This window comes from Triturus cristatus, chromosome 7 (assembly GCF_964204655.1).
Source record: "Triturus cristatus chromosome 7, aTriCri1.1, whole genome shotgun sequence".
NCBI lineage: Eukaryota > Metazoa > Chordata > Amphibia > Caudata > Salamandridae > Triturus > Triturus cristatus.
Window position 1 is genome coordinate 271,200,822 of NC_140590.1, and position 13,115 is coordinate 271,213,936.

A 13,115-nucleotide genomic window follows, 5' to 3' on the forward strand; every position below is an offset into this window, starting at 1 on the left:
TGTATGCTGAGCTTCTCCCAATGTCCTCGCACCCTCGGGACATATGGGGCCCACTTCAGGCATACCTGCTGGACCACCTAGCTACCATTGACCAGGAGTCCTGATGCTCACCCGCATAATATGTGATCCGGCCTTACCAATCCATGCTCCGATTTTTGTATTTGTCGTACCTCCTTGAGTATGATACCCCTCTTATCTACCAATACAGTGCTATATGACATTCCTCACATGTGATGTTCTTGTAAGATACCATAATAGTGTACCATAGGATAGCGGCTTGTCCAATGTGAATGTACAGATTTGAATATCGCTGTTGTACCCGCCAATTGCTTTGCCATGGTCTTGTGTAAACTGCTGATTCTCATGCATATTCTGTACTCCGTTTATGTGCAACGTCAATAAAATTAAATAAATGTTGGAAAAAAAAAAGTCCTTGTACTCCATTTACAAACTATGGGGTCTCCAAATTTATATACTATCCGTAGTACACCCCAGGATTGTTCCAGCCATGAAACAGTATAGAGCAGGTATTATTTTATAGCCTTATCTTTCTTTCTTTATTGAACTGTTGACATGTTTTGACCTACATCTTTTCATTTGAGCTCCTCGGGACAAAATACAAGCAAGTGCATTATTCCAATCAACCAAGGTCCTATTGGACAGATTCTGCTGCTCTCTCCTAACTAGCAAAGCCTAGTTTGAATAACGGTTATAATCTGCATGATTTTACGAAGAATTAATTTCATTTCTTACTATGTGTGGTGCCTTATCAGTGCCACGTGGATATGGTGCAATTTTGTGTCTGCCTCCTGGAGCAACAAGTCCAGGAGATTCAGGCTATGATACCAATGTTTCAGCCTCGCTCCTGGTTCTCGGTGACCAGTGGGACCTGAAGGCCCAGTGGGCACAGCACTAGGGTAACCCACTGGATTCCATCCAGGTTTCAAAAGAGAGTGCAAAAAATCTGCAGTGATTGGTAATGGACCCCCAATGGTTTAGTGGCAGATCCCTAACCCAGCCAGAGCAGACATTGGTCATGGATGCATCACTGTTGGTCTGATGAGGCTATCTGGGAGAGGTGGAGATCAATAGGCTCTGATCTCTTGCAGAAACCTGCCGCCACCTCAGTCTGTTGATCCACTTGGCTTTGAAGGCCTTTCTACCATCTATCAAAGCAGGGGCATAAATAGGTGCTCAGAGACTTCACTATCTCCCTGTAGTATTGCAACAAGTAGTGTGGGGTGGAGTCTTAGGTCCTGCGCCATGAAGCTCTGCGCCTCTGGAAATGGCTGACTCGCCTGGCCATTTCCCTTGTTGTGAAAAGCCTGGTGGGGACGCCAAACGCCATGGTAGACGAACACAGTCACCAACACATTGCAGATCACGAGTTGTGCAGGTCATTTCCAGCAATGGGGAGAATCCTGGCTCGATCTTTTCCCAATTGCAGAGAATATGTAATGTCGGCATTTGTTTTTGTTGAAGTTCCAAAGGAGGCTCCTCTCAGACATGCATTTTGTCTAGAGTGGAGCTTGGGAAACTGATTGTTGTCCCTCCACCTCTCCCCTCCTGTCCCTACTGTCTGAAGTTCTGGAGAGGATCAAGGCTAACCAGCCCAGTCTTCCTGGTGGCTCCATATTGGGCCAGGAGAGTATAGTATCTAGAGCAGGAATTGTTCTAACATCAAGGACTACGACTCTCAGGCAAGTCCCTTAAAAACCAAATTTCTCTCCCGAGGATATCCTCACAGACTAGTCCGAGAATCTTTTAAACGAGCAGGTTTCTATGATCCTGACTGTCTATTACAACCTAAAGTTGTGACTACCGCAAATCAATTTGTATGCATTACTAGAAATTCCACTATGAATAACAAGGTACGCCAAATTGTCAATTCCAACTGGCATATCCTCAATAGTAATTTAGAAGATCATGAGAAATTGCCTAAACCCTTGTTTGGGCATCGCAGAAACAAAAACATCAAGGATTTCATAACCCAGGCGAGATTCACTGAAGGCCTTCCGTTGGTTCAGAATTCTATTGATGGAACATCTCCGATCAAAGGTACATACACATGCATGAACTGCATAGCGTGTGCCACTGCACTTGAAGGCGAGAGCTATACTTACCAAAATTATACTATCCGCCCTCACAGGTTCTCGAATTGTAAAACTAAGAACATCATCTATTTGCTCATTTGTCCATGCGGACTTGGATATGTGGGTGAAACCTCACGTTCCTTCTGTACCCGACTCACTGAACACCGTTCAGCTATTCATACATCTAAAATAAATGCCCCCTTGGTCAAGCACTGTTTAGAATTCAAACCTAAACCAAATGAAATACGTTGGTTCATCAACGAAAATCTATACAATACAGGCGGTGACAAGAGTGAAGTCATCCGCAAAAAACGTGAGGTATATTGGATTTTTACTCTAGCATCCCATAAAAAAGGCCTAAACAACGAAATTCCTTGGGAGAATGCCATAAAATACAACACTAAATGAGGTTTTCTTAGATCTTAAATATTGTGGCATTCGTGATCATCTCTCATAATTATGGCACCTGAGACAAGTTGGTATTTCTTTAGAATTGTCGATTATTTTTTCACCCTTTGCTTCATTGTCTTTATTTGTGACTCATGTTCCTCTTTTGGTCACTACTGATCATACCTTTTTTTAGCTAGCGGTACTATTTTATCTATTTCTTTGATTACTATACCCTTTTCTATTCCATAGGTCTCTTGTTTTCAGGAACTCTAAGCCTCCAGATCAGTGCTCTTCCGTCGTAGATATGGTTAGATTTATTATAACAGGCAGGTTCCTTTGTGTTTTCCATTATTTATTGTAGCTATCGTTATTCGATGTATTATGGCCCAGGTCTGGGTCTTTTCCTGCTCGCAATATGACCAGTTAGCAGACTAGTTGTTTTTCTTCGGTCTACGTTCCTGGTACGTCGTACCACGTGACCAGGATATCCGCATCCAGTGCGTCATGGCGCGCTTTGGAGTACCAATATATAGACGCTGTATTCGCCTGCTCTTTTCTACCCATTCTTGGAGGCAGCACAGGAGCCGTTTTCATCTCACGACGTGTGAGTATTGGATTACTACCTACTCGAAATCATCACAGATTTAATCTGGTTAGCGCACCACTATGGTACCACCTGCGTTATCTTAGTCTGGTCGTCTTTCTGCTTGCGGTGTATATTAGCTATTTAATAAATACGCGGTTTTCGATCCCGCATTAGACACACATCACGTAGCTCGTTGAGCATGAATTCCCATTTGCTGTGATTAAAGTTTAGATTATTTTTTGCTTTGCATTTATCAATGGCCTGTTTTTTTCACTTCATTTGCCTCCACGAACGACATGCTGTAATCTATAGCCATTTCTTAATTGAATATATACTAGAGTTAGTCATTTACATTGGAGCCTATCTAGCCTCTAGTTCTAATTTTTGGGTATATCCAACAGGTATCATGTCAAGCAGCGGTTTACACCGTTTTAACGGGCATGTCTCCATCTTTAAGCATCCATTGCCCCTGATGTACCAATCTTTATATATGATACATCCCAATATAACAGGTACTTTTACACCTACATATGACTTTGATAATCCCTTTAGTACACATGAGAAGTTAACTCTAATAGCCACATTGTTCATGTCTCTTTCAGGTTTAGAATTTATTGCTGCCCACCTACTGGTTTGATTTTATCTACTTTGGCTTCAGCATTCTACATATGATTCTTGTCGTGCAGACGTCTTGGGCTCAAGCGTCTCCGTATTTGGCATTGTGATTTCCGTTTCATAGAATTGATTTTATCCAGGGGTATGAGTAATTCCATCCAACCAAGCCCTTACCCCTGGTTTTTAGGTCTCGCCTGCCCCAGCGCATGCGCTGGTCTGGCGAGACTTATAGAGAGGGCTCCAAAAAGTACTACCAGGCCAGCCTAGAAGTACAGTGCATGTGTGCGGGCGCGCGAGCCGCGCTTTACTGTGATTACTTTCACTTTAGCGGCCGGACGGCCGCTTTGATGTTTGATCGGGATCACTTTCACTTTCGCGGCTGCACGGCCGCTTGGCATAGCCAATAGGTCTCGCTTTTGGGACCTTATAAGTCTGTAGTTATGCGTTTATAAGGTCCCAAAGGCGAGACCTATTGGCTATCCCAATGCTTGTTATATCTGTTGTTTCAACTAGCTTAATCACATTTTATCATATATCATTCTTTCTAGAGATATATATATGAGACACTGCTGTATACCCTTTGTCCTACCTTTACAAACATCCTTGTTTAGGCCATACAAAATATAGGAAAGGTATCACTACTTCATATCTTAACTATAAAATGTCGCCAGGTTGTGACAAAATCTTGAACATATAATTTAGAGATTTTCCTTATTCTCATATTCCCCTCCAGTGTCTTAGTTCGCTTCTATCGTTGTGTGCCAGATTTACCAAAATCTGCACTATTTATTGTTTCTAGGTAAGCTCCTAGTTTTTATACCCTTCACTTTTGTCTTGGCTAAATCTTAATACTTTGGGTCACTTATCTTTTCAGTTTAACTATTCACTTCACAATTGGGTAATATATTTTCAATTTCCCTTTAGTCACTCTATTATCTTTCTTCTTTTCTCTCCTTTTTCTTTATCCCTTTGGTCCATGGACTATTTTTCTAGATCAAATGAAACGGTTTAGCACCTGGAATTATTTTGATATACATTGCGCATTGTTTTATATCTTTGGACTCGGTGTACTTGAATATAATTTAGGCTCTGTTTTGTCATGTCATGTGTGTTGTCCAGTTATGTTACATGGCTTTTTATGTTTCTCATGCAGAAAATCAAGTGGCTTCTCCTGAAGAAGTCGTTTTTTGTTAGGCCGAAACACGCGTAGAGACTTACATCTCCATCTACTTAGATTTAGCCACCATGTATTGTTTGTTTATGTAATGTTTATAGGTCTTTCTTACAACAAAAGATTCTGTAATATACGCATGACCTTATTAACCCCTTCAGTGCCCATGACGAGCTGGACTCGTCATGGGCCGCGGTGGCGCTGTGCCCATGACGAGTCCAGCTCGTCATAGACCCCGCCCGCTAATGCAACGGCCGGCACTGGGCGGGGAAAGGGGCGGGCACTGAAGGGGTTAATAATTATGTCATTGTTTTGTTATTTGTTTTTCTGATTTAACATTTATAAAAAAAAAAAAAAAAATCTTTTAAAACTATGATAAAGAATAAAATGCATTGTTTTTAAACATATTCTGTTAGTACACGGAGTCCTTGTTCTGATGCTCATTACCTGATTTTCGCCAGGTGTTGTGTTGCCTAGGAGCCATTTCTTTCAGTATCTAGAGCCTCTGACATCAGCATCTGTCCTCCCCTCAAGCTGCCTCTTCGGGAGTATCTACAGTTGCAACAACCAGGCAGGTTCCTGCACTCTGTCCACAGCAAGCTGCACCTCCAAGCTAAGAGAATGAGCAGCTTCAGCTAGTCTCCCTCGATCTTCCTCCTTAAGTTGTGGATGCGATTTTGCCATCCAGACGCCCATCTACGGAAGCAAGGTATGCCCAGTGCTGGGACAAGTTTGTGGCTTGGTGGGGCATCTTTGAAATTTGCCCACTACAAGCAAAGCTATCTGAAGTGTTGTTGTTTTGTTTAGTCATTTTCTCAGGAAGGACGTTGGTTTGGCGTTGTTAAACGCTATTTGTTAATACCTGCTTCATTTTTAAGTTGCAGGATCTGCATTCTTTTATTAAATCACTTGGTGTGAAACTTCCACGGTAGCCCTTTGTGATTCCACGGTGAGACTTGAATTTGATTCTCCCTTTTCCAATGTATACCCCATTTGATCCAATTCACAGCTGTCCACTATTCCTCTTGACCCTGGAAATAATTTTTCTGGTCAAGATCATGTCCGCTTCTCTGCATGAGAGAGCTACAGGCCATCTCGGTCCAGCAGTGAGATGATCAAAGAGAAGGGATGGCCCTTGAGGAAGCTGAAGTGGAGAGTAAATGAGTGGCCAGGGGGTGAGTAAAGTTGAAGGGGAGACAGTGGATTTTCCCCACTCTCATAAAACAAAAAATAGTTTTAAAGAATATAAATGGGCTCCATTATCTGCTAAGTTATTAGATAATTAGTTATCAGTACACATTTAACAGAAAATCAGTTTTTCATCTCATCGTGAATACTTTAAAAAAAAAATGTATATTCCACTCTTAGAGGGCGTGCTCTTTGCACTATTAGAAAAGGAAACCGTAAAGACATCTTTACTTTTATTTGTTATCTTGATACAGAGCATGATTTTGAGATATATATAGAATATTATATATTTTCAAGGTTACGGCAGTAACCGAAACGCGTCATGGCAAGCTGGAGCGGTTTTAAATAAACAAAGATTGCTGCACGCAAGAGGAGTCCGTACCCTTTTCCGTTCGGAAATCGAAATTTGGGGAAACATGGCTTTTGTATGTGTATGTGTTTGTGTATATATGTATATATGTGTGTGTGTGTGTGTGTGTGTGTGTGTGTGTGTGTGTGTGTGTGTGTATATATCTATCCATACAATTTGTTCTGAAAAGGTGAAAGTAAAATACCAGGATCTGCACGCCTATGTGAGTGATGGACTCTCTGCCCATTGAGACTGGCGTTACTGAACTAGTAATTGTGTTTATTTTGAGATTGGCCCAGATATTTTTTCCTCTATGGTTTACCATGTCTTTATGGTAGCATTCTCCATAATTGACCTGTGTCTTTAGCCTCCATCTCTGTCACGCAGTCTACCATCCTACCTTTCCCAGTAAAGTAAACATCGATAAGCTTTTTAAAAATTATTTTAAAAAAATATATATTAAAAAAAATACCTCTCATTTTGGCTGTCTGTCTATTTCTCAGTGTTTGAATAACCACACTGCAATAATTATTTTGTTGAATTGTGGGCTGACATTCAATGACCTTAATTGACTTAAATTATAATACATTTCTTACAAGGTTTAGCACAGTGGATCTCAAAGTATGCTGGTAGCCCATCAACATTATGTCCTTCTGGGCTTTGTTTCTATAGTCCGTTAAAGCCTAGAATCAAAAAGCAATGTTGCAAAGGCACTTTTTTTTAGTGCACTTTTGGTTATGGGCATTGTTTTTACAGCTATTGTAGCTTGTACTTTAAACAAGGCAACCCTGCGTGTTAGTGAAACCTTAGATAAGAGAACTGTGTAAGTGCTTTAAAAAAATTAAGGGAAATGTGGCCGTGATTACAATGGCATGGTGAGTGGGGGGAGTGGTGGTAGAGAGGTAGTTAAAAAGTACACAATAGTCTGTAACTGTTTTTGTTTGGTCTTTTAACCTACGGGTACCTGAATATAAAAAATAATGTGAACACTCCATATGAAAAAAATAGTGCAAATAAGACTGATCTGTGGAAATGTATGGTTTTGGTAGGATAGCTGAGTTAGTTAGTGCTATCTCTACAGAATTCACGTCTGTGTATATAACTACAGGGTCACTGAGATGTCACGTGGTTGATTGCACTTTAGAAAAGTGATGTGCACATATAATGCTCGGAGGTCCCTTCCTGTGACAGAAAGCACTGTGAATATGCAAGTCATTAGCTTACAGATGTATTGCACAATATTACATAGCCTGCACAATTCGAAAAAATGTAAAGGCTCCACACAGTATAACACGAACTGCTGCAAAAAGTGCATGAAAGACTTCAAAATGAGCATTTTCTAGTAATCTTTGGAAAGGCGAGTTTTTCATTTGTCTTGATCATCCCCTACCTGACTCCTTATTGATGCCACAGCAACAATAGGGCCCTCAGGCACACTCCAAACTGTACATTTTGGCCCCAAGAAAAAATTTGTGAGTACCCATGGTTTAGCACGGCTGATTTGGCTTTTCTAACTAGTGCTTTTCACTCTCGTGCTTCATTGTCACATTCTAAGTACAGGGTTACAAGTATCATATCGCAAAAAAAAAAAAAAACAGTTGTGGATGAGCGAGCCTCATCTGAGAAGGAGATTGAAGGATTTATATGGGTGTGAAATACCAATGGCCAAGATGTTGGCTTGAGTTTTTCCAAGAGACTGTTGTTTATGAAATGCATCTGCTAAAAGGCGCTTTCCCACTTTACTGGAACACAAGTTGTTAAAAGATATCATTTTGTTCTGTAAGACAGTGAAGGGATTAAATAAAGCGGGTTTTCAGTTTGTAAATGGTCATTTTCTTGTAGTTTTTAGGTCTCGCCTAGGCAGTGCGCATGCGCTGCTCTAGGAGATGACCTTTAGAAATTGGTCAGCTCTTTTCAAGCACTCATGCTTGTGCTGGCATCCACCTTGCGAGAGTGAGCAGCGGCGCGCGCGCTAATTGAAAACAGATGGCCCGCGCGCCGCTGCATGCTCCCGCAAGGTGGATGCCAGCACAAGCAGGAGTGCTTGAAAACAGCTGTTTTTGCATTTGCCTGGTTTCCCTCGCTATCCCTTCTTAACTGTTAGTCTTGCCGTCGCTGTGCCATCGCTTTCCCTTCTTAATGTCTTTTATTTAAACTTTTCACAAGCTTTTTGCATTTGTCTGCTCTTATTTTTTTTTCCATTGCTTGTCTTGCATTCTAGTCCCAGCGCTGCCCAGACGCCACGTGTGCGCAGAGCCGCTGGCCCCACTTACTACAGTTCATCCCGGTGCAGTGCCCTGACACTCGTCTCTGCCCGTTGCTCTCATTTCCTTATTGTATGCCGTATACTCCAATGTGCTTCCCAGTTGTCCTCACAAGCCCCTGTCATCCGTTAAACATGTATTTAAAACGCCAAGAAGTGAAGCATGGAATTGTGATTTTCAACGGTTATAATGACAGGCAACAGTTCAATGAAGAAAATGTGTTGGAGTGGTGGAGCTTACCCAAGGGTGTGTGAGACACAGACCAGGTATACTCTGGTGTATGTGAGAGATGTCACCCTGACGTCTGCGCGCACCCATGCTGCTCTGTTATATGTTCAGCTTTTTGTATGGCCAGAGGGAGACATGCCGGACTCGCACGTGTGGTGTGGCACAGGTACAACCACACTGTGTGAGCGGCCAGACTAACGTATCGGTGGGTCCCTTAGTGTAGTACAGTGTAAAAGGCAACGTCTTGTGTTGTTGTTTATCACTTAGGTCCTCAATATGCAATGCAGCAGTTATCTGGCGGAAATGGATTTTCCTAATGAATCTGCTACAATCATCTTTGAATGCATTTTCTTGTGCTTTAACAAAATGCATTCTAAGATGGCGGTGCTATTTTTTAAAACTTTATTATTCGTTTACCATTCTGAGATGACAAACACCTGTTGGAGGGGCCCTCGGGATATTAATGGCGGCTGTTATCCGTGAAAAATAAGGCATCACTTAAGAGGCTTGGCGCCCTCTGTGCGGTTCACCAGGGAGCCCCCCTGTGACCCGCGAGACGCAGCAGCGCCTGCAGGATCACACCAATTTCACCACTAACCCATCCCCATACACACTCCCTTCTCTCCTCTGCCCCCGTTCTCTCAGCTCCCTGCCACGCACCTTCATTTTCTGACCCTCTCTCCTCGCCCTTCACTTCCCCCTCCCCTATTCTCCCCCTCCTCCGTACCAATACATTTCCCTTCCTCTCTCCCCATCTGCTCCTTCCCCTGCCCTCCCCCTCGCACACCCCGCCACCTCTTCTCGTTCCCCACACCTGCCTGCTTGCGCCTAGCAATACGCAGAGTGTTCTTAGTAATTTTTGTAAATTCGCAGCTTCTATGCTGCATGACTAACCACTTATATGGTCCCAAAGGCGAGACCTATTTGCTATGCCAATGCTTGTTCTTTAGGAGTTCTGTGTTTATAAACTACTTTGGCAAAGTTGATTCATACTGATAACCAATAGTCTTGCCACTTATTTGGAGGAGTTGTACTGAGCCCTCTGGATTCGTCAGTCAGACCTTTGGCAGTCCGACCTGATCAGGGTGGCTTCATGCACTGATCCTGTTGGACTTGTCTGCAGCCTTTGACACATCTGCTCATTTGGTGCTTATAGAGCCGTTAGTGAGCATTGGGTGTCTGGTTTGGCCTTGAATCATATTAAATTCTTCCTTTCAGAATGATGCATTTTTTTCCCCCTCCTTTCATATCCAATGACTTCAACGTATATATGTGTCCGTTGGCAGCCCTGAGTAGATTTTTTGTCTTTTCCTGCATGGCAAATGCGGATGATACCCTGATTGTCTCCATCTCTGATAATCTGGCTGAAACCCAGAGTCTTATTTTAACGTGTATGTGGGCTGTTTTTGAATTTATGAACTACAGCTTTTTGAAGCGTAAAATGGAGAAAACAGAGATACTTCTTGTTGGAGCCAGGAGTCCATTATGGTGTTCCAAATGGTGGCTTGTAGAACTGGGCCCACTTTCACCCTCTGTGCAGAAACCAAGGTGTGCTGTTTGTTACTGATCTCTCATTCACAGCACATATTACTATGGTAGTTTGGACGTATTTATTTCTGGGACATCTGTAAAATGTTCAATATGTACCTGTTTCTGCTCGTAAAGTACAGCCCAGTCCTGTCGCCTGGGCTATGCTAATGTGTTCTATTTAGATCTGCCAGCTAATCTTGACAGGCTACAAATAGTACAGAATGTGACGGTTCAAGTTATTCTCAATCTTGCTCGCAGTTCTTGGGTGAATCCTAAGCTTTACTGTCCACCTAAGTGGCAGAGGTGTCTTTTAAGGCACTCTGTCTGGCTTTTAAATCCATGAAGGATGTTGGCCCGGTTTACTTGTTTACAAAGAGCTGTTTGTGCCTACTTCAACGCACTTTCCATTGTACTGGAGCTAGATTTCTTCAGGTTCCCAGATTGTCATCGTGGGGGAGGACATTCCTTCTTTACCACACCACCACGTTTCTGGAACTTTCTGTCCCGCTTCTTTGAGATTTTCGTCTGATTACTTCTCTTTTACAAAGCTATTGAACACTTGGCTGTTTCAGCAGCAGTAATGATCTCACGTATTATGTCAGTTTTCAGTGTCAGGACACCCTGTTCCTGGGGTAACGGCCCACATTAGAGGAATTAACCAATCAAGTGGTTTAACCCGTAGGATGCATTTCAGACCGTCCTTTCTCAGGGTCGGGGTGGGTTTTACATTTGGGATTGGACCTCCTCTGTAGGGAAGTCAACTAGACCTTTGCAGATTTGAAAAGGGGGGACTGGCTCGGGGGACGCCCTTCATTTTCGTTTGGATTGAGAGGAGTTTGTTGAACCCTGGTGTTTGTCTTCATCATTGTGTAGGTTAGAATAAACAGGTGGGGCCCCTGAGATAGGCGGGTTGAGGCTTCTGTTAGGCAGGTTGAGCCCCTGGGATTCCATTCATACCTGTTCACATTTAAAGAGGTTGGCAGAAACCTAGTGCTGACATTCATACCTGTACATATTGCTATGTGTGGTGGCATCCTGGGGGTGTCCTCTTGATCAGTGTAAATTTGGAGGGATTGTCATGAGGCTGTCTTTCAGATTAGTGTACAGTGTGATGATTGGGTCTATCCTCTGGGTTGTTCTTATGATTGAGAGGAGTGGGTGAGCTATGAGCTATTTTTTAAACCTTTGAGTTGGAGGTTGATTTATGGGAATGACCCTCTGGCCTGTGTGCATTTGCGTGGCCATGGAATTGCTCCTTGAAGCCAATGTGGCTAGTACTGATATCCTGCGGAATGCAGCGCAGCAGGCTTTGATTCCACCCATACCACGATCAGGGCCGGCTTTAGTGCTGGTGGCGCCTGGTGCGAGAATCATTTTTGGCGCCCCCACACCACATGAACGCCTCCTAGGAATCTCTCACTACGACCAAGCATAACTACCCCATATCTCTGCAATCCTACATTTTTGCTAAACACAGCACCCAACCCTGAGGTCGGCGCCCGCTCCACTGGTCAGCACCCAGTGCGGCCGTACCAGTTGTACTGCACTAAAGCCGTCCCTGACCACGCTATGCAAACATAAAACAAGCAGGTGGTGTCCAAGGTCTTTATTCAAATGTAGGAAACGTTGCAGAGTTTCTGCAACCCTCACTATTCCGGTGCTCGGTATTGCTACTGCAATTTCTCTTTCTAACGGATAGACTGTTGTCTGCGCACTCTTGAAAATTCAAAAACACCCCTTATTTCATGCTACAAGCAGACGTTTATCTTCACCCTACTTGCGCCGAGAACCTCTCTACTAGCCTTAGCAGGGCCTTCTCTAGAGAAAAAAACACAGCTAAGTTATGGGTGCCAACGGAATGCATAGCAACTCACAGTAGTTGCCTTCTTTAGAGTATGTTAGCCTTTCTATCGGTGCCAAAAGCATTCACTTACCTTAAGTTATTGTTTGTTTGCATTTTGTGAAGTGCTGACAAGAGTCTGTTCAGGGCACACTCTTCTGATTCTCCTCTCATCAGGGTGTTTCTCGTCAGAGGGAACACTTTTCCCTTTGAGATGAGTATCTTATGGTTGGGACTGTGTGCCCTGATCTGGAGAAGGTGCCCACCTTGCAGCGATTGCTGGCCGGGCAGGGAGACTTCCACAGTCCATCAGAACTGGGTTGCCAATAGCTCCGTACAGGCCCACGTGGAGGTGATTCCAAGCTGTTGCTGTCCAGTGACCCATATCAGAACACTGGGGATATTCCAGAGACCAGGGCACTCTCACCCTCTCTACATATTTACCAAATACAACATGTTTGTGTTCATAATATTTTGTGGTTTGTGCTGTACTACATTTGTTTATTTAGTGCAGGTGCCAAGACTTACGGCACCAGGAGACTACCTAAGTGGCTCTCTTTAGGAATTCATATTAACCCCTGCCATTCATTAGCAGGATCTCGCAAGTCACCGAGGAGTTCTATAAACCTATAGATTAACGAAGCCCAAGACCAAGTTCCTTTGTAAGGTTATGGAACTCAGTCGTGACTTGCAATATCCTTATCGTGAACGACAAGGGGTACTTTATCCCATATAATACATGGTCACCATCTCCTTTTCCACAAACCACTGAAAATGTTGGTTCAAAGCTTTTTCATGTGAAAGAGACAGCATGTTTGTAAACATGAAAAATAAACACATCAAAAACCTGTTCGACAGTTG

At 43.1% G+C, this 13,115-nt stretch overlaps 1 protein-coding gene across 8 annotated transcripts in view; it reads left to right on the forward strand.

The window, feature by feature from the left end:
* LOC146809390 (carnitine O-palmitoyltransferase 1, liver isoform-like) overlaps window positions 1-13,115 on the forward strand; it is a 406,858-nt gene that overhangs the window by 46,283 nt on the left and 347,460 nt on the right. For 2 of the 8 annotated variants that reach the window (XM_085616207.1, XM_085616205.1), the window contains exon 3: window positions 5,317-5,564. The exons of the other annotated variants lie outside the window; for them this stretch is intronic. The gene's annotated coding sequence lies outside the window, so the exon portion shown is untranslated. The remainder of the gene's footprint in view (window positions 1-5,316; window positions 5,565-13,115) is intronic. 8 annotated transcript variants of the gene reach the window in all.